The 25,496-nt window shown below is 38.5% G+C and overlaps 1 long non-coding RNA gene across 2 annotated transcripts; it reads left to right on the top strand.

The window, feature by feature from the left end:
* The first annotated feature begins 5,901 nt into the window (after positions 1-5,901).
* On the top strand, positions 5,902-15,597 carry LOC103879282. 2 transcript variants are annotated; one of them, XR_002518399.2, is made up of 4 exons: positions 5,902-7,005; positions 9,529-9,593; positions 11,629-11,746; positions 12,427-15,597. It is a non-coding gene; the product is annotated as an uncharacterized LOC103879282 (long non-coding RNA). The 2 variants fall into 2 exon arrangements; XR_002518400.2 differs by lacking the exon at positions 12,427-15,597 and having other exon boundaries at positions 11,629-11,986.
* Positions 15,598-25,496: the final 9,899 nt, after the last annotated feature.

Raw genomic sequence — 25,496 nt, 5'->3', positions numbered from 1 at the left:
GGAACTTTGGTATAAAGGAAAATGTGTGGGATATTAACAGGAGAAAAATCAAGGGAATTGAAATGAGGCAGTTCTTGCTTTTGTTTTCGTTTCAAAGTGGTTGGAACTTAGCAAGTTTGTAGGCTTTGGGAAATGAATGCCTATATAGAAGCTGAAAATTTAGGAGAGAAAAGAAACAGTTAATTGAGCAAACTCACAGGAAACAAATGAAAATGGGAATAAACGCATTCCACTTGGAAGCCTGGTTCACTAGTGGGAACAGCACCCTTATCCTAAAGTCTAATCCTGTCTTTATTTCAGATTTTGATATTCCATGAATCATGGGTTTTTTGCATTAAGTTTAATTTTTAAAATATATTGCATTAAAATACTATTTATCTTTATCACAGAGTTTTTGGTCCTCTGAAATTTTACAGCAGAACTCACACACACACACACACACACACACACACACACACATATATATATCCTTTACTCACTAATGAAAATGTTATTAGGATTAATTATTCAGGAATAAGGTTAATCCTCAGACAAACATTAAGGATTAGGGATGTAGGACATAAGGTGGAGGTGAATACTCTCTGGGGCTCAGGGCTTGGACTCCCAGGAAGTAGAAATACTGTGACTTCCCTGGTGAAGGAAATGAAACAGAAAGGCACCACACAAGGGATCCCCCTCTACAGATGGGTCTGGCTTTGAATGTGAGCCACATTGACAATAGCCATTAGATGTTTACTAAATCCTTCTTCTGTGACCTAATCCCAGGATCTTCAGTAAAGCTTTCTATCAGGGACAAACTACTGCACAGCAAATATATAGCAACTAATGAACTCATATAATTACCAAATTATGAACCCATGCAGTGCATTTCGTTATATTAGCACATTGTTTTCACAAAACACAATGTATGTACCTCCCCTTGTGAAAGCTTTTTCTCCATCTCTGACTGATACATTCATGCAATAGACTTATGAGTTTCATATATTTACTTCTTTTCTAACAGCATAAAATGCTACCCGCATAGTTGATTGGCATCATTTTTATTTCTTGATGAAACCCAATTTAATTCTTTATTGCTGCTGATTTATAATTTTCACTGGTGATAAAGAGAGAATGAAGGAATTCAGTTGTGAGTATCAAGGCTCACAATATTATAAAAATAGATAGCTGATGGCAAAATATCTCACTAGCCAGTCATGTAAACCTAAGTAATTGTTTTGTCAAGTATTGGCAAAGGAATTGACATCTATTCATACTCTCATTGTCAATGGTGTGATGGTAAACATTTAACAACTAATTATCTTGAAATAAATAAATAGCCCTATTTTTTTGTGTTTGCCAATTTCCATGGTGTAAATGCTCATAGTTCATTTCAAGCTACCCATGTGACATCACTGAATGTGGAGTGGAAAAGAGTTGCACAGTTTTATATGATATTTCTACCATATAGATAATATGACCATAAATAATGAGTATAGATTGTTGTAAAATGTAGTAAAATCACTAAGATGTGAAGGGTTTGGATTATTTGTTACCTTTTTAAAAAGAAATTTATTTAATTCTAAGGTTATACCATTTAATTTTTAATAGTGATATGTATTAGTTTGGTGCAAAAGTAACTGCAATTTTTGCCATGACTTTTGATTACTTTTGCACCAACCTAATAAAATAAAATTCCTGAAAATGTAACAGTCAGCTCTAATGAGCCTGTATTGTCCAGCTTCAGCATACCACTGTTCCTTCCAACTTTAATGAAGAGAGTTAGTTATGAGGAGACAGATAGGAAGCACATAACTTCTTATTTACTGTGATAGCAGCAGCTCTCAGAGATGGTGGCTGCCTGCTTTGAAGGAACAACAGGGAAACTGAAAACTCAGGCAAAGAAGCTTTTCAATGCAAAGGTACAACACTGAAATATATAATCATGATTGTCACATACCATGAACAATTCATAACACTTTGACACATCTAGCTTTGTGCTATGCAAGTAGGGCCTTACTACTGAATGCCCAACTCTGCTACTCTGCCAGGTAGCTTTGTTTAGGATATGGAAATGTTTTTCTCTGGTAGATTTATAAAAACCAAGGGTTCCACTCTAGAACTGGAAAATGGGGACTCATCTTAAAGATGGTTAGTCTTCTCAAATATAATGCAGGGGATTTCTGTTTGTAGAATAGTGCCTCTGGGATCAAAGTTCCCTTTAGCAAAATAAGGTTTGGCATGCTTGTGTTGGAAGAAAAATTCTTTCTCTCCAGTCTTATGTCAAAGTCTAAGCAACTTAGGAGTATATCTTTATGGTGCAGGATTTTTGTCTGCTACTTTGCCAGTTGGGGCCCTCCATGGCCAGCGATGCACACACCTGGGCCTCACTTGGCCCCAGGCCTGCTGTAGGAGGCACTTCACTGACTCGGCCCACCAGGCCACACCTGGCTCGTGCACCAGCTTAGCCCACAGCTGTGCCCCTGCCTGCCTGTATTACAGCTTGCACCCACATTTGGTGGTTCTTGAGTTCTTATCCCATGTCCAAGAAGAATGAGGTTACACTTACAATCAAAGGGTAAGGAGGATGGAGAATTTTATTGAGTTAATGAACAGTTCTCAATGCGGGGGGAGGGAAGGGTGGTCCCCCACCCAAAGTTGGGTGGTCTCTCTCTCAGTGTGTCTGGGTCCAGGGCTTTTATGGGCTCAGAATGGGAGAGTGCATGCTGATTGGTTTGTGAGTATGCAAAAGAGGCTAAAACAAAGGCATCACAAAAGGTGGGCATGACAGTGTAAAAAAACAATTAGGGAAGGGTAGGTATATGTTAAATAGGTGAAGGGAGGCGACCAATCAGAGGAAAGCATGCCAAACAGGAAGAGATGTTTCCAATCCAATCCATGAATTTATTTGAGACTTGTGGCTTGGTTTTCCGGCTTTAGTTTAATCTTTGGTTTCAAGGTGGGGTTCACCAGCAGCCTGCCCCTATCTGCCTAGGCAATCACCTCCCACCACTATCATTTGTACTGTCTCAACTGGGAATATGGGTCCAGAATATGACCCATTTAGGTTTTCTCCCAAATGGGTCATATTCTGAACCCACATTCCCAGTGTTTGGATCAGTTACCCAGTTTGAAAGTCCTAGGCTTAGAACATGTGCAATGTTGAATTATTGGGAGGATATCCATTCAGGAGAGAGGCAAGAGAGCTAACTGCTAATGTGCTGCTCCAGAGCCTCAGCCTTTCTCACCTGCAGGAGATGGGGAATGCAGACTGGGAAATTCAGTCTTGAACCTGTGTAGCCATTTCTATTTCTGGTCACAAAGCCTAATCCTGGAATTCAACTTTTTCAAGACCATAGTTACTATATATTATTTTCTATATATGTTACTTAACAAATTTCTATTCTTTGAGCAACTTAGATTTTTAATGTTCCTCTATTCTGGTTAGGAAACCTGTCAGTGAAAGTATTTTTGGTATAGGGCAATGATTTTCCAGATAGGAAATACTTCCTGAGCAGTTCCACTATGCTGTTGGGTTCTGCGTCAGATTTTATTTGATAAGAGATTTCTCAGCTCAAAACGCAAGTTTGAAAACCACTAGTAAAAAAGAGACTGTACATGTGCTACATGACAAAAGTAAGAAAGAATTAATCTGGAAGCGTTTGAAAGTCACTGTTGGAATTTAGACTATGATACAAGTCAGTTTAAAGCTAAAAAAGATGCGGAAAAGGGTCCTCAATATTAAATTGAAGATTGTTGTCCTGATATTATTCTTACTCAAGGACTATTGATTTTTTAAAAATCAAGCTGTTTAAAAATGTGGTGCTAAGGATGAAACCATATTCAATGACAAATGAACTGCATAAACTGTCTTCACAGGGCCTTATCAAAGCCTTTCACATGGTGCTTCGATGGTTTGTTTTGATGGGCAGAATCTGAGTCACGTACCCTTATCTAGCTTCATTATTATGGATATGAACTTGGTTCCCAGAGACTCTCACTAGTTCCACAAAAGGAGATTTTTAAAAATGCAGCCTGATAAATTCTCCATTCAATGAGAGATGGAGAATGTTTTATTCTACTGTATTGCAGCTTAAAGACATCTGACCTGAGTTTCTGCAGGAAGTTGTATTTATAGGGAGAATATTTAGGTTACAATCTTCAATATTGCTCTCCTCCCTTTACTTTCACTTTCTCCAAACCAGGTTTAAGTATTCCCACCCCATTCACCCGCCTCCCACCCACCCCTTTCACTTAATAATTCAGGAGAACTTAGAATGAAAGACCATGATTGGAATAGAAGGAATTGAGAGCTTTGCTAAACATCTGGAAAAGCATTTTGGAGGAATATCAATTCACTTCATCACTATAGTAGCTCAGTTCAACTCCCCTAAGGAAAAAAAAAAAAAAAAAAGACTAATCTTAGATCTGAACCCCCACAGTGCTAGATTTGCTATAACAGATTCTCTAGTTTATGCAGTTGTTCTTTTGGGTTTTTGTCATAACTTAAAAGTAGAAAAAGATTTAATACGTCGGTCAGGAAAAGAAGAAGCCTTGCCATTGGGGTCAACAACATCAAACTCTGAATTTACTAGCAAGGGTATTTACTACAGACTGCTATTATGCTAAGAGTACCTGATCTATTTCTGTATGAGTACCATGCACCAACTGATTGTGCCACTGAAGCTCCATACCTGATCTATCTCTTATAACAACTCTGAGAAAGAAAACATTACCCCTACTTCATTGATTAGAATATTGAGGCTTAGGCCAGGCACAGGGAGGCTCACGCCTGTAATCCCAGCACTTTGGGAGGCTGAGGCAGGCGATCACCTGAGGTTGGGAGTTGGAGACCAGCCTAACCAACATGAAGAAACCCTGTCTCTACTAAAAATACAAAATTAGCCAGGTATGGTGGCACATGCCTGTAATCCCAGCTACTTGGGAGGCTGAGGCAGGAGAATCGCTGGAACCTGGAGGCGGAGGTTGCGGTGAGCTGAGATTGCAGCATTGCACTCCAGCCTGGGCAAGAAGAGTGAAACGCCATCAAAACAAAAGAAAGAAAGAAAGAGAGAGAGAGAGGGGAGGGAGGGAGAAAGGAAGGAAGAAAGGAAGGAAGGAAAGAAGGAAGGAACGAAAGAAAGAAAGAAAGAAAGAAAGAAAGAAAGAAAGAAAGAAAGAAAGAAAGAAAGAAAGAAAGAAAGAAAGAAAAGAAAGAGAAAGAAAAGAAAGAAAAGAAAGAAAGAAAGAAAGAAAAGAAAGAAAGAAAGAAAGAAAGAAAGAAAGAAAGAAAGAAAGAGAAAATTGAGGCTTAGAGGATTTAAGTGACTTACTTGCCATCGCCAGAAAATGGTAGAAAAGGATACAAAATCCAAGCAGCGATCCCAGGGTCTCAGCTTAACTCAGACCATCCTGGTACTACGGTAGAGTCAAGGATGGAGGCTGGATTCTAACATGGTACGTGATGCATCAAAACAAAGGAAGAGCGGAGGCACTGGTTTCTTAACATTCATTCATGCACTAGGCTACTTTTTGTTTTCATATGCGCAAAATTTTCTAGCTAAGGGAGGGAGCCTGTAGTCCCAGCTTACCTCGGGAGGCTGAGGCAGGAGAATGATGAAACCCCGAGGCGGAGCTGCAGTGAGCCGAGAGCCAGCCACTGCACTCCAGGCCTACGGCAGAGCGACTCTGTCTCAAAAAAAAAAAAAAAAAAAAAAAGTGCAAATTTTCTACATTTCTAAAACTTTACTGTGTTCCTTATATAATAATTTGTATAAGGTCAAATTTGCATAAGTCAAGTGTTGAGTAACCTGGTGAGCTCTGTACATCATTATACTGTAACTAAATAGAACAGCAAAGGAGAAAGGTAGGATTAGGTTTAGGTTTGGTGTTTTTTTTTTTTTTTTTTTTTTTGAAGGCTAGGAGAGAAAGGATCACAAAGAATAAAGAAGTGGAGATGGGCAGGAAAACTGAAATAAGAATAAAACAGCAATTGGAGGAGAGAAGTTAGCTCCTACTTGATAAGAAGAATGATCTCTCTTTTTCTTTTCTTCCTTCCTTTCTTCCTTGGTGGTTTTGTTATTAAACTCTCTCAGATTTTCAGGATCACAAACATGCCTAGGGCATCTCAGGTAATAAGAGTTATTTGTAAGGATATGTTAAAAAATAAGGAAGGAAGGTAGGTAAGGTAAACACGCACATACACACACACACACACACACACACACACACAGAGAAACATCCAGGAGTTAAACAAAACAACCAGGTCTTCAGGATAATAGCCCTTTGCTCATCAAGTCAGACCTCAAGGAGAACTGGAACACCCTTCAGCTATCACATGGTTATGTTTCATTATTTCACCCTCTTCATCCACAGGCTCCTAGTGTTTCTCTCTGTCTTGGCTTCTACTTTTCTTGACACAGCAGATTCTCCTGACCCTCTGTTCACCTCATATCTTTTTCTCACTCTAGACTTCTGATGACCCATAGCTTTGTCTTTCTTCTGTTTATATCACAGCGTTTGCCAAGCCATCCAAGAAAGTTCTGTGTATTAATTCTTTCATTCAAAGAATATTTAGCTTGGACGAGATGTCTCTCACACATATATTCTAGACACCCATTTCTGTCCTGTATTGAAGACCTTTTGAAAGCTCTGACCAATTCACAAGAAATTCCCTTAACTGCCCCTCTGTTAGGGGTAGTTAAGCATGAACAGGACAGGAGAGGGCGCCCTCCCCTCCACCAGGAATGTTGAGTGATGGTTTGGCAATTATCACATCGCCTCTCTAAAAGTGATAAATTGGCAGCTAGTGCCAGGGAGAGGCCATTTCCTGATGGTCTACACCTGTTGCACCAAAGTGTTGACTGAATGCAGATGTGAGAAAAAGCAACTTCCTGGGCATGCGCATTATGAGACAAAATGGTGGCGCATGAGCTTCCTGTGGCACTCCATCAGAAAAGGGAAGAACGCCTCAGATGGCTAAGCTTACAACTTCCTAAACACAGTAGGAGTGTTCACTTCCCAAAGGTAAGGAGGACACTGTGCATGCGGGCAGCCCACGCTAAGGGAAGAATCGTGGGAAAGGGAGGCAAGACACCAGAAGTGGGCCAGCCTTTAAAGTCCTAGGATCAAGGTTAAATGACGCACTTGTCCTTCAAGTTGCCTGCTTGGGTCTCTTCCAAGTGTACTTTCCTTTCTTTCCTATTCTAAAGCCTTTTTAAAGAAACTTCCACTGCTGCTCTGAACCTTGCCTTGGTCTGTTTTTCTGCCTTATGCCCCTCAGTGGAATTCTTTCTTCTGAGGAAGCAAGAATTGAGGTTGTTGTAAACCCATACAGATTCGCAGCCGGTTACTGTGATACATTCCACTGGTAACACCCCAGCCGACCCCAACATAAATGTGGATCCAACTGTCATTTTGTACATAATCCCACTCTTCTATCAGCCCCACTTGTCCCAAGATAAGCCAACCAGAATTCTTTCCTGGTCATCTGAAATTGAACAAAGAGAATGAGTCAACCTCTCTAGGTGGCTAAACCTTTAGCTTGTGTGACTTGGTTGTTCCTGCTCCCGGCACTGTCTTATTTTGCTGCAACCCAGACAACTCAGCTCTTTTGTTAGTTTCCAGTAAAATATCCATCATCACCAGTATCTTATAATTTTAATAGTCTTTACTATAAATGGAATGGAGGTGGGAGAGTTCATTCAGTCCCTCCCCTCTCCCTCTCCTTCCTAATTCTGTCTCTCTCCTGGGCCACACTAATTCTCCTCCACGTTTGGTGCATAGTAATTTATAGCAAGCATCTTTTCAGACGTGAGCATGCCCTGAGGGCTCACCTACTAAGCCAATCAGCTAATCGAAGAGCTTATTGAAGCATTACTTTCAAGAGTAGATATTCCTCCTTAGGGGAATTCTGGTCAATATAATTGTCTTCTCTGGACAGGTCTGTACTTAAAAGCTGTGACCAGTTTTACAACAGCACTTGGACTGGGGAGCAAATAAGACAGTTTTTGGGAAAAGAAAAGGAGAAGCAGAGAGGAGAGTCAGAACATTTCCTAGGGAGACAATGACTCTGCAATTCCCAGTCCCTGTCCTCCCAAAAGTCAGGCTGTGTTCCTCCTCTTGTGTTCTGTGAGACACCCCATTAACTAATAATTCCCTTTTTAACTTGGATTAGCTAGCCTATCTACTTGTCATACCAAAACTATAACTAATCATATATTCCCCCTATCAAAAAAGTATTACTTGGCCAGGGGTGGTGGCTCATGTCTGTAATCCTAACATTTTGGGGGTTGAGACAGAAAGGATCTCTTGAGGCCAGGAGTTCAAGTCCAGCCTGGGCAACATACTGAAATACCGTCTTTATAAAAAATAAAAAAATAATTAGCTAAGGACGGTGGCACATGCCTGTAGTCTCAGCTACTCAGAAAGTTGAGGTGGGGGGATGGTTTGAGCCCAGGAGTTTGAGGCTATGGTGAGCTATGATCATACCTTGGTACTCTGGTGTGGGAGACAGAGTGAGACCCAGTCTCCTAAAAAAAAGTATTACTTTTTATTATGCTATCATTGCCAGTTATCATTTTCTCTGTGCTTTCCACTTGAAAGCTTCTTAAGGGCAAGGACTGCACTTGTCTTGCTCACTATTTTATTCTCAGTAATTAGCATGTTCTCCAGACACTTGATAAATATATTTTGAAAAACTGTAGAGTTATTGACTGCCAACTGTGTACCAAGCACTATTTTATGCACTGTGATTATAAAGATGAATGATATAATCCTTTACCTCCTATTGCTTAGAGCCTAGATTACTCCCAAATCTATCTTGTTCAAGTTTAACTTTTCCTTGTATTAGTCAAAACTCTTTCTTGGGGCAGTGTTGGCTCAAGTGGACAAATATTATAAAGGGCAGAGATAAAACTGGACCTAGGGGACGTCTGGAACCAGGGTCAAATGTGGTCAGGACCCTTTCCCCTCTTGTCTCCATCCACAGGTTGACTTCACCATCTCAGACTCATTTCCGCCTGAGTATGGAGTTTGGGACACTAGGCAACAGCAGTTTTCAAGCTTACATTATTCCAGTTTTATCACTTTCCATGGTTCCAACTTGAAAAATTGGGAGAAGTCCTCCAATTGGCTCAGCTTGTGTTAAGTGTTCTTCTTTGGGCCAATTACCGTGGAGGGAAGGCGCTAGGATTATTTTAATTTAGGTTTCCATTTCTACATCAATCACCACAGCGGAATCTGTAGGAGGATGGCAGCTTCCAATCTCAGCCATATGAGTTGGGCATGGCCAGAAGGGCAGTGGATCCTCTTCTCTGCAGATAAAATAATAGTTGTGTGTCCACTCCATTCCATTGTTCTCACATCCATAAACTCTTTCCCTGACTTTAAATAACAAATGTTTATAAAATGCTCATTGAGCACAAAACATTGTTCTAGGCTCTTAGATTAAGCTTTTAGATTTTGTATATCAAAATTAATTTTTTTTAAAAAAATTTTTTTCTCAATTCCTATAATAATAACCTAATCTTTTCTGTGTTTCTTTTCCAGAGTTACAGCATAGTGAAACTTTAAGCACTAGTTTTTTTTGGACCATCCCAGTGCACATGAATCAGGTGATTTTATCTTTTGTTCCTCTCCTTGCTATCCCTAATCTGTCAGGCAGTCCTGAATCTATACCATCAGGCTTGTTTGTTCCACTTCTCTATCCTTTTATCATGGTTCCATTAACTCACATCCAAGGATGTCAAGAGAATAAATAGCCCAATAAAACAAAAGAATATACTTCCAGATTTAAAAAGAAAGAAACATACAAGAAATACATAAATCATACTATATGACAATAGCCCAGGAGATTGCATGGAGGATCTTTGTGTTTCCTGTAGAAGAAAAGAAAAATGGAATTTCCATCTCTTGCATTAGCACTTGACAGCTGGAGTTATTGTTTACCAGGCACCAAGAAAGGAGGCATACGCATCAAAAATAATTTTGCCTGAAATAAGCACAACTCCATGGAGGACAATGACACATTTTCTCTGGGGATCTTATAATTGGGGATGATGTGAACATGAGTCTAATCTGCATTTTGTCTAAGAAATTCTTCATCATGAACATCTTCTCCTAATAAAACATGGTTCCTTACAACATGGATTTGCATGACAACTTCTTACCACTTCATGTCACACCTACATAATGGAGACTCATGTCTCAATGAACGCTTTCCAGATAAACAGAAGGCACTTGTCCAAGAGTAATAAACACCTGCCATACAGGTTGCTAAGAGCTCAAATAAAGATAAGTTTGTTGGCTTGACCCAAACGTTCTCTGGGTCTCAAATTAATCTAATGTTATCAGACATTTGGCACTTTCTCTATCTCAACCAAAAAGACCAGTCTTTGATCATGGTCTCATCACTCTTTTTCAAGAAGTAATTGTTATTTTTCTTCCTGGTGTTCACATGCTGCTTCAGTAGGGTACATCGTGATCTCCAAACATAGCACCCAAACTCAAACAGAATATAATTCCCAGTCAAATCAAATGTTTGCTTCTTGGAATTAATGTTAATGTAAGGCTAAGTCTAATGTCAAAGGAGAATTTATTTTTTTAGGTTCTCTACATGACTTGATTTAGAAATTATATTAATATTTAAAGTATTTAGAAATTATATTAATATTTTAAAATGCACTTTAAAGATTTCTTAATTTAGGCTTACAGTTTTACTAGAAGATAACTTTGTTTTACCTTAATTATGAAGAAAGTGAAACCATTTAACTTCAAAATATTTTCTATATATCTTAATGTGTTTAGTTATGACAAAGAATTTTTGTATGTCAATGAAAGCTGGCTTGGCAAGCAGCCAGCAAGCTTATCTACTAGCTTCTGTAGATTTAAAAGTTAGTAATTACCTTACCTTTCTATGACGTAAAGATTCAGTACAGAAAACTCAGAGGGAAAAGTCAGTGCAGCGAGGGAGAGAAACCACTGAGAAGGTCACCAGCTGTGGATGCAGAAAACACCTGCCCCAGTCTCCCCCATTAGATAAAAACAGACTTACACTGTTAATATTATTATTACTATTACTAGTTTTATTCCATTTAATCTAACCTCTGATGTCCTCCCAGAGCAAGCTCTAAAACATGGGTTACAGCACTTAGGAAACTTTTTTTTTTCCCTAAGCAAACCCTTTGTGCTGTTGTCTGGAAGCCTGGAATTTGCAAACAACAGCTTGCTGACAGCTGAAATTGTAAAGAAAGTTTTTCCTCTTCATTCCCACTGGAACCTAAACTGATCTGAAACAGGTGAGATGGGCTTACAGTAGAACAGAAGAGACCACTGGAATTGCACTGCATCTGCCTCAAACCCAGGAGTCCAAAGGGCTTTGGGATTGCTGTGTGTTTCCTGCAAACCCTCCCAGGAGTGCAAGCTTCCTTTGTTTACCATTTTAGCCAACTCGTTATCTCTCCGCTTTCTAGCTCTGCCAACACCCTTCACAGGATTACCACACAATCTTACTGATTTTCCCAAACATGCTCTTAAATGACTTTTTTTTTTTCAACTTTCTCCTATTAAAACAGTTTATTTAACCATGCATTTATTTTACATCACAGTGAAATTTAAACAAAAGGAAATGCACTGTTCTATATTCTGCAGGAGGCAGATTACAGAAATCGTTAAGTCCAGAGACAATGAAAAACAATTCCAGCCTCACGCGCATCATGGATGAATTCCCCAGACATAACGTTGAGCAAGAAAAGGGAGATGCAAAAGAGTACGTACTGAGTAATTCCATGTTTGTGAAACTCAAAAGCAGCAAACCTAATCTGTGGAGATACAGGTCAGATACCAGTTGCCTTCAGCAGTGGTATCAACTGCAAGTGGGCATGAGCAGGCTGCTGGTGACACCAAAAGATCTCTCTTGACCTGAATAGTGGTGAAATGAATTTACAGTTAAATAAATATTCACCTAGTTGTAGACTTTAGATTTCTGTACTTTACCATATATAAATGTATATATAGTCATGCTTTAATTTAATTTAATTTAATTTAATTTAATTTAATTTAATTTAATTTTTTGAGACGGAGTCTTGCTGTGTCCCCCAGGTTAGAGTGCAGTGGTACGATCTTGGCTCACTGAAATCTCCGCCTCCCAGGTTCAAGCAATTCTCCTGCCTCAGACTCCTGAGTAGCTGGGATTACAGGTGCCCACCATGACACCCAGGTAATTTTTGTGGTTTTTTAGTAGAGATGGGGTTTCTCCATGTTGGCCAGGCTGGTCTTGAACTCCTGACCTCAGGTGATCTGCCTACCTTGGCTTCCCAAAGTGCTAGGATTACAGATGTGAGCAACTGTGCCTGGCCAAGAGTCATGCTTTAATTTGAAAAATTATAAAAACATGTTATATCACTACTTAGAAATATAATCTTTTTTTTTTTTTTTTTTTTTTTAAAGATCCAGTGTTGTGCTCCAGTCATTGATTCACATAAGAAACATTCCTTGGGGTTACCATTCCTATCATCACAGATTTCCTTCTAAGGTTTCACAAGTCTGTAGTCCTACTCTTTGTTGATGGAGGGGCTCACCTGTCTCTACCAGCCTGGTTGCTCCACCAGGGGGAAAATCCTGCCAAGCTGCTCTTCAGGGAAGGTAGACGCCTCACACTTCTTCACTGGAGTCAGCTGGATCTTCCCATGTGACTGTGATCTCTTGGTGTTTTCTCCTGGTTGGAATCATCGTCCAGATATCCAGGGTACCCACACATCTTTCACCCACAAGCATAATTTTTGAAAGCACTCCGAAATCATCTTTAAAACATTTTGAAAACATTTTAAATATAACAGCATCATAATTGCAAAGAATACTGTGGTACATTCACAATCATCACAAAAATAATATTAAAAATACAGGACAGGGATCCCAATGATTATAGCAAGCTAACAGGCCATTTATTTTCCTGGGTTCATGTTGTTTATCAGTCCTTGTCTGTAGGTATAAATAATTTAAAATATGTAATATAAAACATTTTTACTTAACAATTGACCATTTTTTGAAAAACTAGTTGAATTCATAAAGTTAAGTATCTTCATTTTGTACAGCATTTGAGGTTTTTAGTTTTTTAGTATTGTAAAGAGTAAATCTTCAGGCATATAACTTTCTTCATAGTTTCAGCACTGAGCGTGGTTTAAATTCCCAGGGGCAGGATTACTGGATGGAAAGACTTGTACAGCTCATGGAAAGTATAGTCAAATTTGCTTCAGAAAAGAATTGTACTGATTTCTTAGCTTTAGAAAAGAATTGTACTGATTTCTAAGCTGCTAGTAATATGTAGTTGTACCAATTTCATCAGTCCTGACAACATTGAATGATACGATTTATTTAAAGTACAGATTTATTGAGATATTGTTCATATATCACCCATATCCATTAGGAGCCACTTCCCATTTTCCTTTCCTCCCAAATCTTGGCGACCTCTATTTACTTTCTGTCTCCATGGATCTGCCTGTTTACAGAAATGAAATCATGTAATATGTGACCTTTTATGACTGGCTTCTTTCATTGAGCCTAATGTATTTTAAGTTCATCCATGTTGTAGCATGAGTTAATACTTCATTAATTTCCATGGCCAAATAATACTGCATTGTATGGAGATACATTTGGTTCATTGATTCATCAGTTGATGGACATTTGAGATGCTTCCACTTTTGGCTATTATCTGCTATGAACATTTGTGTGCAGTTTTTATATGGAAATGTTTCAAATTATTTTGGGTATATAACCAGGAGTGGAATTTCTGGGTTATAGTAACTCAGATAACTATAAATATTTCTGGGTTAACTATAACTTAGTAACTAAAACTCTTTCTGGGTTAACTATAACTCAGTAACTATAACTCTTTCTGGGTTAACTTCATGAAAAATTGCTAAACTGTTTTCTAAAACAGTTTCACTTTTTGCATTACTACCAGCAATATATGAGAGCTCCAGTTTCTCCTTATCCTTGTTGACATTTGTCTGTTCTTTTTGGTTATAACCATCCTCATACATGTGAAGTAGTATTTAAATTGATTATGGTTTAATTTACATTTCCTTAATGATTCATGATGTTGAGCATTTTTCCATGTGTTTATTGGCCATTCGTATATCTTTCTTGACTAAATGTCTACCCAAATTCTTGTCCATGTTTAACTGAGTTATTTGTATTTTTATTGCTAAGTTGTTAAGAGTTCTTTACATATTCTATATGCAAGTCCTTTGTCAAGGACTTGATGTATGATTTGTAAGTATTTTCTCCCATTTCTGGCATTGTCTTCTCACTTACTTAATGATATCTTTTGAAGCACAAAAGTTTTAAATCTTGATGGAGTTCAATTTATTTATTTTTTTCTTTTTGTCATCTTTTGATGTCATATCTAAGAAACCATTTTCTACTCCTAGGTCACAAAGATTTATGCCTATGTTTTCTCTAATACTCTTATAATTTTAGCTGTTACACTTAGATCTATGAACCATTTTGAGTTAATTTTTGTGTGAGGTAGAGTCCAACTTTATTTTTTTTCATGTAGCTATCCAACACCATTTGTTGAAAAGAGTATTCTTCATTGAACTGCCTTGGGATTCTTGTCAAACATCAGTTGCCAAAAGTAGAGGATTTATTTCTGGGTTCTCAGTGTAATTCCTTTGTTCTATGTTTCTATCCTTATGCAATCTATCACATTGTCTTTATTACTGTATCTTTGTAGTAAACCTTGAAATCAAAAAGTGTGTGTCCTCCAAATTGGTTCTTTTTCAAGAATGTTTTGGCTATTCTAGGTTCTTTGAATTTCCGTAGGAATTTTACAATCAACTTGTCCGTTTTTGCCTCTAAAAAGGCAGCTTGAGGTTTTGATAGGCATTGTGTTGCATCTGCAGATTAATATGAAGTGTATTGTCTTCTCAATAATATTGAGCATTCTGATTCAGAAGCATGGATTGTCTTTCCGTTTATTAAGATCTGTTTAAAGTTTTTTCAGTGATGTTTTCTGGTTTTCAGTGTACAAGTCTTGCACATATTTTGTTAAATTTATTCTTATGCATTTCATTCTTTTTGATGCTTTCATAAATGTAATTGCTTTAATTTCATTTATACATTGCTCATTTATAGTCTATATAAATACAATGTGGCTCTTATAGCCAGTAACCTTGCTAAACTCATTTATTAGTTACCATAGATTTTGTGGCTTTCTTTAGATTTATGTCATCTGCAGTAGAAATAGTTTTACTTTTTCATTTCCAATCTGAATGTCTTTTATTTCATTTTCTTGCCTACTGGCTGTACCTAGTATCACTAGTACAATATCAAATAGAGCTGATGAGAGCAGATATTCTTATTCTTGATCTTAGGAAGAAGTAATTCCATCTTTCACCATTAACTTTGATGTTAGCTATGGGTTTTTGTAGATAGCCTTTTTTAGGTTGAGATGATTCCCTTTTACTTTTAGTTTACTAAGCGTTTTTTTCTTTCATGAAAGGATGTTGTATTTTCTTAATGCTTTTCTAATTTACTGAGAGATTGTGTGGGTTTCTTTCCCCCCTTCATTCTGTGTGTGTGTGTGTGTGTGTGTGTGTGTGTGTGTGTGTGTTTCTTTTTTTTTCAAGATGAAATCTCTCTCTGTCACCTAGGCTGAAGTGCAGTGGTGTGATCTTGGCTCACTGCAACCTCTGTCTCCCAGAACTGCCTCAGCCTCCCAAGTAGCTGGGACTACAGGTACACGCCACCATGCCCAGCTAACTTTTTTATATTTTTAGTGGAAACAGGGTTTCACCATGTTGGCTGGTCTCGAACTCTTGACCCCAAGTGATCCACCTGCCTTGGCTTCCCAGAGTGCTGGGATTACAGGCATGAGCTACCACGCCCGACCCCCTTCATTCTGTTAATGTGGTCTGTGACATTGGTTACCTGGGATAAAGCCTGTTTGGTCATGATGTATAGTCTGTTGTTTTTTGTTTTGTTTTGTTTTTTTGTTGTTGTTTGGTTTTTGTTGTTGTTTCTAGAGACAAGGTCTCTTTCTGTTACCCAGGCTAGAGTGTAGTGACACAATTATAGCTCACTACAGCCTCTACTCCTGGGCTCAAATGATCCTTCTGTTTCAGCCTCCCAAGTGGCTAGGACTGTAGGCACATGCCACTGCATCTGGCTAATTTTTTATTTTTTATTTTTAGTAGAGACAAGTTCTTGCTATGCTCCCCAGGCTGGTCTCCAACTTCTAAGCTTAAGCAATCCTCCTGCCTTAGCCTCCCAAAGTGCTAAGATTACAGGCATGAGCCACCACACCCAGCCTGTAATCTTTTTTATATGTTACTAGATTTGGTTTGCTAGTATTTTGTTGAGGATTTTTGCATCTGTATTCGTAAGAGACATTGATCTGTAGTTTTCTTTTCTTATGATGTTTTTCTCTGATTTTGCTATTAGGATAATACTGGCCTCATAAAATGAGTTGGGAATTATTTCCCCCTCTTCTATTTTTTTGGAGGAGTTTGTGAAGGATTAATGTTAATTATTCTTAAACATTTGGTAGAATTCACCAGAATATCATTTCTCTTACACATTAAAGTGGTGTAGGATATTAACACAATTATTTTAGCTTGTTTTTCTTTGATAACTAGCAAGGTTAAACATTTTCCCATATGTTTGCTTGCTAATTATCTTCACTGGTATGTACTGTTTATTCATGTCTTTTGCTCATTTTCATATTGGGGTCTCAGTGTTTTTATTATCAATTTTAATGAGTTCTTTAGAATAGTAACCCTCAGACCATTATGTTCTAATCTAGTAATTTTTCACTGTCCAGAAGTATTAATGTACTATAGGCATACAGAGGACAAGTCATGTTTTAAAGACACTTCTGTTTATAATTTTCTCAACCAGGCACAGTGGCTCACACCTGTAATCCCAGCACTTTGGGAGGCTGAGGTGGGTGGATCATTTGACGTCAGGAGTTCAAGACCAGCCTGGTCAACATGGTAAAACCCCGTCTCTACTAAAAATACAAAATAATTAGCAGGGTGTTGTGGCACACACCTGTAATCCCAGCTACTTGGGAGAGGGGGGTGGGAGAATTGTTTGAACTCGGTGGGGGAGAAGGGGTGGAGGTTGCAGTGAGCTGAGATCATGCCATTGCACTCCAGCTTGGGCAACAAAGCAAGACTCTGCTCCAAAAAAATGTTTTTCTCACAACTTTCATCCTGTTGGCATACAAAATTATTCCATATTTGGAGAGGGAAAAACAGGAAATCACAAATCTAATTAAAATATATTTATGTCTGTTGATGCCCAGACAAATTTTTAAAATTTATTTTGTATATTTTATCATTGTTACTCATCAAACTAGGTATATATGTCAGGCGTAATCAAATCCATCAAGTTTTACTCTTCCTGTGACTTCCTGCTGTGGGTTCCAGTCAGTGAGTTTGACTTACTGTGTATCATGCCTGAACACTTAGTTCAACATCTAATTCAACGTCCTCTTTTTCATTTCAGGAATATAACACAATAGGAATAAAAAATTTAACAAAGATATATATTCAAAAATTAATTTTGTCCACTATGCTAATAAAGAGCCAATTGTATAAGAAAATGCTTGATGAGCTCACTCTAGGGTCAAGGATCTATTTAAGAAGACAAGTTGGCATAAGCTATTATTCCCCACAGGCCTATCACAATGCCTGTACCTCTCCCATTAAAAATATACCGTTAGTGATTAGATCTGGAAAAGTCCTATTCCAAATATATTTTGTGTGAGTTATTGTGTGTGTGTGTGAGGGTGAATGTGGGTATGTGATTTGAAATGCAAGAAAAGTAAATAAAACACACAGAGGCACAATGGTGTACTTTGGTAGCACAGATTAGGAATCAAATTACTCTTAAAGTCTGTCTCAAGAAAGTAATTTAAACTGGCTGGTAAACAAGAGTTTTGTTGGCTGTTTGCACTGTCACCAGAAACAAAAACTGCTGTTTGGGTTAGGAGATTTTTATCTCCTATTCTGTTGTCACATTGGATGGGTATTGCACACGGTTATACAACTTCTTCCCATTCCAGAACTATAATGTCCATACAGACTATATGGAGAGCAGAGAGGAAAGTTTACTTTGTTTTCGTAATTCTTTAGGTTTTCCCTTCTATTTTAGTCCATTTCTCCTGATCATAAATTGACACCGATCCTGTGCTTTACAAATCATCCCCACACAATATGTTTCCATATGTATAACTTAACAAAAGTATAGCTATCACCAGAAGCTTGCTAGAGAGTATATTGAATACAATTCTCTTTCCCCCCAAGTTATCATTTTCATTTTATTATTTGAACTAGACAAGCCTGCAGGCACTATCATTTATATCTACGTAATCCTAGTACAAGTCACCTAACCTCTCTGGGTCTCAGTTTTCCCATTCTTAGTAGGATAATCCTTTCCTTTTGAGATTGTTGAGAGGGTGTGCCAAACTTTTGTTCTCATGAAGCTTAGGTTGTAAGGCTCCTTACTCAGTTTGATGAATGTAACATGCCTATTCTCTTCCATCACAGCTGGATCCATGTTGACAGAATTGCTGAAAGATTGAGGAGTGGGAAGAAGTTTAAAACTGTTTCTGTATCCTTTCTCACTGTTATATCTTCCATGGATATTCCATTCCTTATTATATCCTAAGTGTTGATATAAATACTTAGATATCTGTTTCCTTTCTCTTGCTGTTGTTGTGGTTGTTTGAGATGGGGTCTCACTCTTTTGCCCAGGCTGAAACACAGTGGTGCAATGTCAGCTCATTGCAGCCTCGGTCGCCTCATCTCAAGTGTCTTCCCACCTTAGCCTCCCAAGTAGCTGGGACTACAGATGGATGCTACCATGCCCAGCTAATTTTTGTATATAGAGGCAGGATTTTGCCATGTTGTCCAGGCTGGTCTTGAACTCCTGAGCTCAAGAGAGTCACCCGCCTTGGCCTTCCATAGTGCTGGGATTACAAGTGTGAGCCACCATGTTCCGCCTTCTGCTTCCTTTTGAAGCAAGATTTTTAAGCTATCCCTTGAAAACTTTTCTCCAACCTTATCACTATTTATGTTTGACCTATTGCTAATGGAAATACTTTATCCGATGTCCAGGAAAAATGTACCCTTTACTCACCTTACTCACATAATAACTCAAATTATGAAAATATCTACAGTCCTAAGTGTATCAACACTAGTAATTGTAACTAGGTCATTGGAACTTGAAATTGATAATAAGCATTACCATTAGCAGAAGCCCACAGAGCAGAGGTCAAGAGTTAGGTTTTCATGCAAACTAAAGGCTTCTAAAAGCTTAACACAGGAAAGTATTGATTAGCCCTTTGCATCCAATGACATGGGTAAGTTTTATTCATCTAGGGAGTGAACATTGATGCTGTGAAGGAAGAAATTCCCTCCCTATAACAACTTTCTCATCACCACTAAACGATAAAGCTCTTGATAAGAGTCAGTGCTGTGTGTTCACATTATCTCTTTCTACAGCCATAAGCCTTTCTCAGCATATCATCAAGAGCAGGAAAATGAAAACCTGAAAACAACTTGAAGAAAACGGAAGCACCTCCTTTCTCATTATGGAGTTTAATTAACTGAAAAATTTTCCCCTGAGTTTGGTACAAACTCATTTGGCAGCAAAACCTGAGCTGATATAAGGCTGTTTAAAGACTTTATTTATATGACTTAGTATGAATATTCATTCCTTTCTCTGCAGAAGTAACAATGTGCTTGATTACAGGGCACAGACCTGTTGGTGATGTTATATAATATATATCAGTACATTACAGAAGGTATATGCATTCAAGTACCTTTCTGAAAGCCAACAATTTTGAATTCTAAAATATTTCTAGCCTTAAAGGTTTTTAAGAAGAAAGGATGAATCTATACTAGTTTTTCCTATTTATGTTATATGGAATATTTCTAGACACTTTTACTTCATATAGCCTTATACTTGGCCCATAGTCCTGATCCTAGGTAGTTTCTTTCTTTCTTTCTTTCTTTCTTCTTTTCTTTCTTCCTTCCTTCCTTCCTTCCTTCCTTCCTTCCTTCCTTCCTTTCTTTCTTTCTTTCTTTCTTTCTTTCTTTCTTTCTTTCTTTCTTTCTTTCTTTCTTTCTTTCTATGAGACAGAGTTGCGCTCTTGTTGCCCAGGCTAGAGTGCAATGGTGCGATCTCGGCTCACCACAACCTCCGTCTCCTGGGTTCAAGGGATTCTCCTACCTCAGCCTCCCGAGTAGCTGGGATTACAGCCATGCGCCACCACACCTGGCTAATTTTTTTTTGTATTTTTAGTAAAGACAGGATTTCTCCGTGTTGGTCAGGCTGGTGTTGAACTCCCTACCTCAGGTGATCTGCCCGCCTTGGCCTCCCAAAGTGTTGAGATTATAGGCATGAGCCACCACGCCCTGCCGATCCTAGTTTCTTGTTTTGTATCCTTAATGTATCTCATCTTAATCAGAGTACTAGGTAATTAATAATAGCTAACCATTTAAAATGATAATATGTATGTTATCATATATGTATTCATGTGTATACAAACACACACATAGCTGCTACAACAAATACCTTGAATTTAGTGAACACAATTGATAATGGATACTTTCACTCAGTTCTCAACAACAACACTTTCTTAACAGGAAAGTTTTCACCAAGAGCCCAGGCTGCCAGCAGATAGGAAAGTGAACCATTGAAATATTGTTTGGTTTTAAAGAGGCTATCTCTAGGCAGAGAACTCACGGATCATTCTTCCAATTGCTGAAAGTTTTAGAGGAGCCTAATATTCATACTGAAAATTAATTTATCAAAATATTGTTTAAAGAGCTTAATATGTGACATGTATATCTATGCAGAGCACTGTAAGCATTTCTTGATTGTGTTGCAGGAGTATCTTAGGTTTCTATTATGGTTTTGCAAAGAGCTGCAGTATATAGTCTCTATATTTGATTTTACATAAGGGGATGATAATAGTCATATCAAGAGTTGTTTTGAGAATTAAATAACACATTGAATGTCAAGCCCACTGCGTTCCATTTGGTATCACCGTGCATTATTATCCCCAGTTTTCAGATGGGGCCCAGAAATTGTTGGTCACTTGCCCAAGGTTACATGACTAGTAAGTTGGAAAACTGACACTTGATCTCATTTTGCTGTCAACAATTGTTGTTCAGTGTTCTTTATATACTATTTCACTATCTAAAATAAATGATGGTATCTTTTACCATAGCTTTTTGTAAGATGGAAATGACTCTGCTGTTTTTACTGATTATTCAAATAGTACATGCTTAGTGTAAGGACAATAGCACAGATCTAAAATTGAATCAATATAAAAAAAAAGTACACAGAGAAATCTCTTATTCAATCACCCAGAGAGAGCCATGTCTGAATAGGAATATAAACTTTAAGACATTTTTCTAGCTGGGCATGGTGGCCTGGGCCTGTAGTCCCAGCTACTTGAGACACTGAGGCAAGAGGATCACTTAAGCTCAGGAATCCAAGGCCAGCCTGAACAACTTAGTGAGATTTTACCTATAAATAAATAAATAAGGCACTTTTCTATACTTAAACACATGTAAATACAATATAACAATTTGAATATAGTAACATGTTTTATAATGTGGTTCTTTCATATAATAATATATTGTAGACACCTTTCCCTATCAATACATACAGAGTTTGTTTATGCATTTCCAAGTAGTTACCAAGATGCACAAAAGAGTACCTTTCTAAAATGCAACTTAATTTATTCTTAAGATCCATGACTACTTGAAAAGTCAATCTGGCCAATTCATGATCAACTCAGTAACTCCATTGTTTTCTTGGTCACTCCCATTTGACCTAATCTCACCACTTCAGGATTTTTTTCTCTCTCACTTCTCCGTACTTTCACCTGGGATGATTTTTGTTTTCTGTTTGTTTGTTTGCTTTTTTTGAGACAGAGTCTCACTCCGTTGCCCAGGCTGGAGTGCAGTGGTGCAGTCTCGGCTCACTGCAACTTTCGCCTCCCGTGTTCAAGCAATTCTCCTGCCTCAGCCTCCCAAACAGCTGAGATTACAGGCATGCACCACCACGCCTGGCTAATTTTTGGTATTTTTAGTAGAGACAGGGTTTTGCCATGTTGGCCAGGCTGGTCTCGAACTCCTGACCTCAAGTAATCCACCCACCTCGGCCTCTGAAAGTGCTGGAATTACAGGCGTGAGCCACCATGCCCGGCCCACCTGGGATGAATTTTCAGTAATCACACAAGAGTTAAAAATCATCTGGACAGCAGAGAGGCTAAAGTTGCATCTGTCCTTTGGACAGTGGCCTCTCCACTTGCTACATCTGTGAAGAAGCTGGAATCATTCCTTGACATCTGTCTGTCTGTCAGATTCCTCATTCTTCATTCTCCTTATTCCAAATACAAGGCCTCTTCAAGTCTGCCCATCAGTCTGTGCTCTCTCAGCCAACACTAAACTGAGGTTGCCCTTGGGACCATTTGCTGACACATTTAACACAGTCATTGCTATTCCACTGTTAGGGGTACCATGTGGTAGTATGCAGAGTAATGACTCTCAAAGATGTTCAAAATTTCGTTTGCAGAACCTGTGAATGTACTATCTTACATGGTAAAAGAGACTTTGCAGATGTGATTAAATTAAAGATCTTGATATGGAGAGATTATACTGATTATCCTGGTGGGCCAAATGTAATCACAAGAGCCCTTATAAGAGGGAAGCAGGAGAGTCAGAAGCAGAAAAGGAGGTGTGATGATGGAAGCAGAGATAGAAAGATTCGAAGGTGCTGTGCTGCTGGCTTTAGAGATGGAGGAAGGACTCCGGAGCCAAGAATGGAGACAGCGTCTAGAAGCCATCTTTCTCTTAAAAAGTTCATCTCTGGCCGGGCATGGTGGCTCATGCCTTTATTCCCAGCACTTTGGGAGCCTGAGGTGGGCAGATCACCTGAGGTTGGGAGTTCAAAACCAGCTTGGCCAGCATGGCGAAACCCCATCTCTACTAAAAATACAAAAAGTAGCCGGGTATGATGGTGCACACCTGTAGTCCCAGCTACTCGGCAGAAGAACAGATCCTCCCTTCAAGCCTTCAAAAGGAATGCAGCTCTCTCACCTGTCTCGATGTTTAGCCCACTGAGACTGATTTTGGACTTCTGACCTCTAGAATTATAAGATAACTAATGTGTGTTGTTTTAAACAACCAAGTTTGTGGTAGTTTGTTAAAGCAGCCATAGGAAACTAATATATTAATACATACTGAACAGGAAGTTTCTTTAAAATTCATGCAGTATTCCTGAGCTATACCTAGAAAAGTAAAACACAGGTGCCTTCTCCATGAATGCTCCCCACCCAAACTCATTGGATTTCTATTGTTCCTACTCATCCCACCTTCAAAGCTTGGCCAAAAGGGCAGCAGAGAACTGTATTTCTTCTCAGAGATCACCACCCACAGCCAACTCCATTACTCTATTCTCTGTGAAAAATAAACCTGTTTCTCTGTCTGGTAAGGGGAAAAAGACTGGTCAGACATTATGCTTCCAAGTCTACCATTTATTTTTAATATCTTAGGACTTTGACTTTTAACATGCAAAGACAAACTTTTCAAATTAAACATCTTTCTCTTAAAAAGTTCATCTCTGGCCGGGCATGGTGGCTCACACCTTTAATCCCAGCACTTTGGGAGCCTGAGGTGGGCAGATCACCTGAGTTTGGGAGTTCAAAACCAGCCTGGCCAACATGGTGAAACCCCGTCTCTACTAAAAATACGACAATTTGCCAGGTGTGACGGGGCACCTGTAGTCCCAGCTACTCGGGAGGCTGGGGCAGAGAATCGCTTGAATCCAGGAGTCAGAGGTTACAGTGAGCTGAGATCGGGCCATTGCACTCCAGCCTGGGCAACAGAGTGAGACTCCATCTCAAAAAAATAAAACAATAAAAAATAATAAGTTCAGCTCTTACAAACCTAAAGCTTATTAAGTTTAAAATTTCATTCCCAAACATACATTTTCTCAGTTATCTTTGTCCTCTTCTTGAGTCAAGAATGCATTCATTTAACAATAGGTGGGGAGAGAATGTGGGTTAATATCACTGCAATTTAACTCTGTTCATGTAGGACTCCAACAACACTTTAATAACTGCAGAATATTCTATTATATGACTACTCTATGTATTTACCTAATTCCTTTTTGATGAACATTTCTGTTATTGCCAAGCTTTTACCAATATAGATAATGCAGAATAGAACATTCCTGTATATACATTTTGGTCAACTATATAATCAGTTTTTTAAGGAGAAAACCCTAGGAACAGATTTTTTAGGTTAAAGTGTGTAGACATGTTTGATTTGTAATCTTACAGCCAAACTGCTTTTCTTTTTTTCTTTTTTTTACATTGGTAAATAATAATTGTACATATTTATGGGGTACATCTATTTCAATGCATGTATACAATGTATACTGATCAACTGAGGATAAATATCTTTCTGACCACAATGAAATAAAACTAGAAATCAACACAAGAGGAACTTTGGAAACTACAAACGCAGACACACCTCTTTTTATTGTGCTTCACTTTATTGCACTTCATAGGTACTGCAAGTTTTCTAGATTGAAGGTTTGTGGCAACTCTGTGTCAAACAAGTCTATCAACACCATCTTTCCAACAGCAGGTGCTCCCTTTGTGTCTCTGTGTCACATTTTGGGAATTCTCATGATCTTTCAGACTTTTCCATTTTATATTATTAATATTGTTTCATTATCTATTATGGTGATCTGTGATCAGTGATCTTTGATGTTACTACTGTCATTGTTTTGGGGCACCACAAGCCACACACACCCATATAAGACAGTGACCTTAATCAGTAAATGTTGCATGCATTCTAACTGCTCCGTTTATGGGCCATTTCCCATCTCCCTCTCTCCTTGGACCTCCCCAATCCCTGAGAACAGCAATATGAAAGTTAGGCCAATTAACAACCCTACAATGGCCTCTCAGTGTTCAAGTGAAATGAAAAGTCACATGTCTCACGCTTTAAATCAAAAACTAGACATGGGCCAGCTTGAGCAACACAGTGAGATGCTATCTCTGCAAAAAATGAAAAAGTTAGCTGGGCACGGTGATGCACACCTATAGTCCTGGCTACTTAGGAGGCTGGGGTGAAAAGATTGCTTGAGCTTAGTAGTTCTAGCTTGATGACAGAGGGACCCTCTGTCAATAATAATAATAATAGTAATAGCGAAATCCAGAAATGATTAAGTTTAGTGAGGAAGGCATGTCCAAAACTGAGACAGGCTGAAAGCTAGACTTCTTGCGCCAATCAGCTAAGTGATGAATGCAAAGGAAAAGTTCTTAAGGAAGTTAAAAGTGCTACAAGTGCTACTCCAAGTAAACACACAAATGATAAAAAAGCAAAACAGCCTTATTGCTGATATGGAGAAAGTTTAGGTGGTCTGGATAAAAGATCAAACCTACTACAACATTCTCTTAAACCAAAGCCTAATCCAGAGCA

Source organism: Papio anubis, chromosome 15 (genome assembly GCF_008728515.1).
Source record: "Papio anubis isolate 15944 chromosome 15, Panubis1.0, whole genome shotgun sequence".
NCBI classification, from domain to species: Eukaryota; Metazoa; Chordata; class Mammalia; order Primates; family Cercopithecidae; genus Papio; species Papio anubis.
Note: the sequence above shows the minus strand (reverse complement) of the source record. Positions and strands in the feature narration are given on the sequence as shown.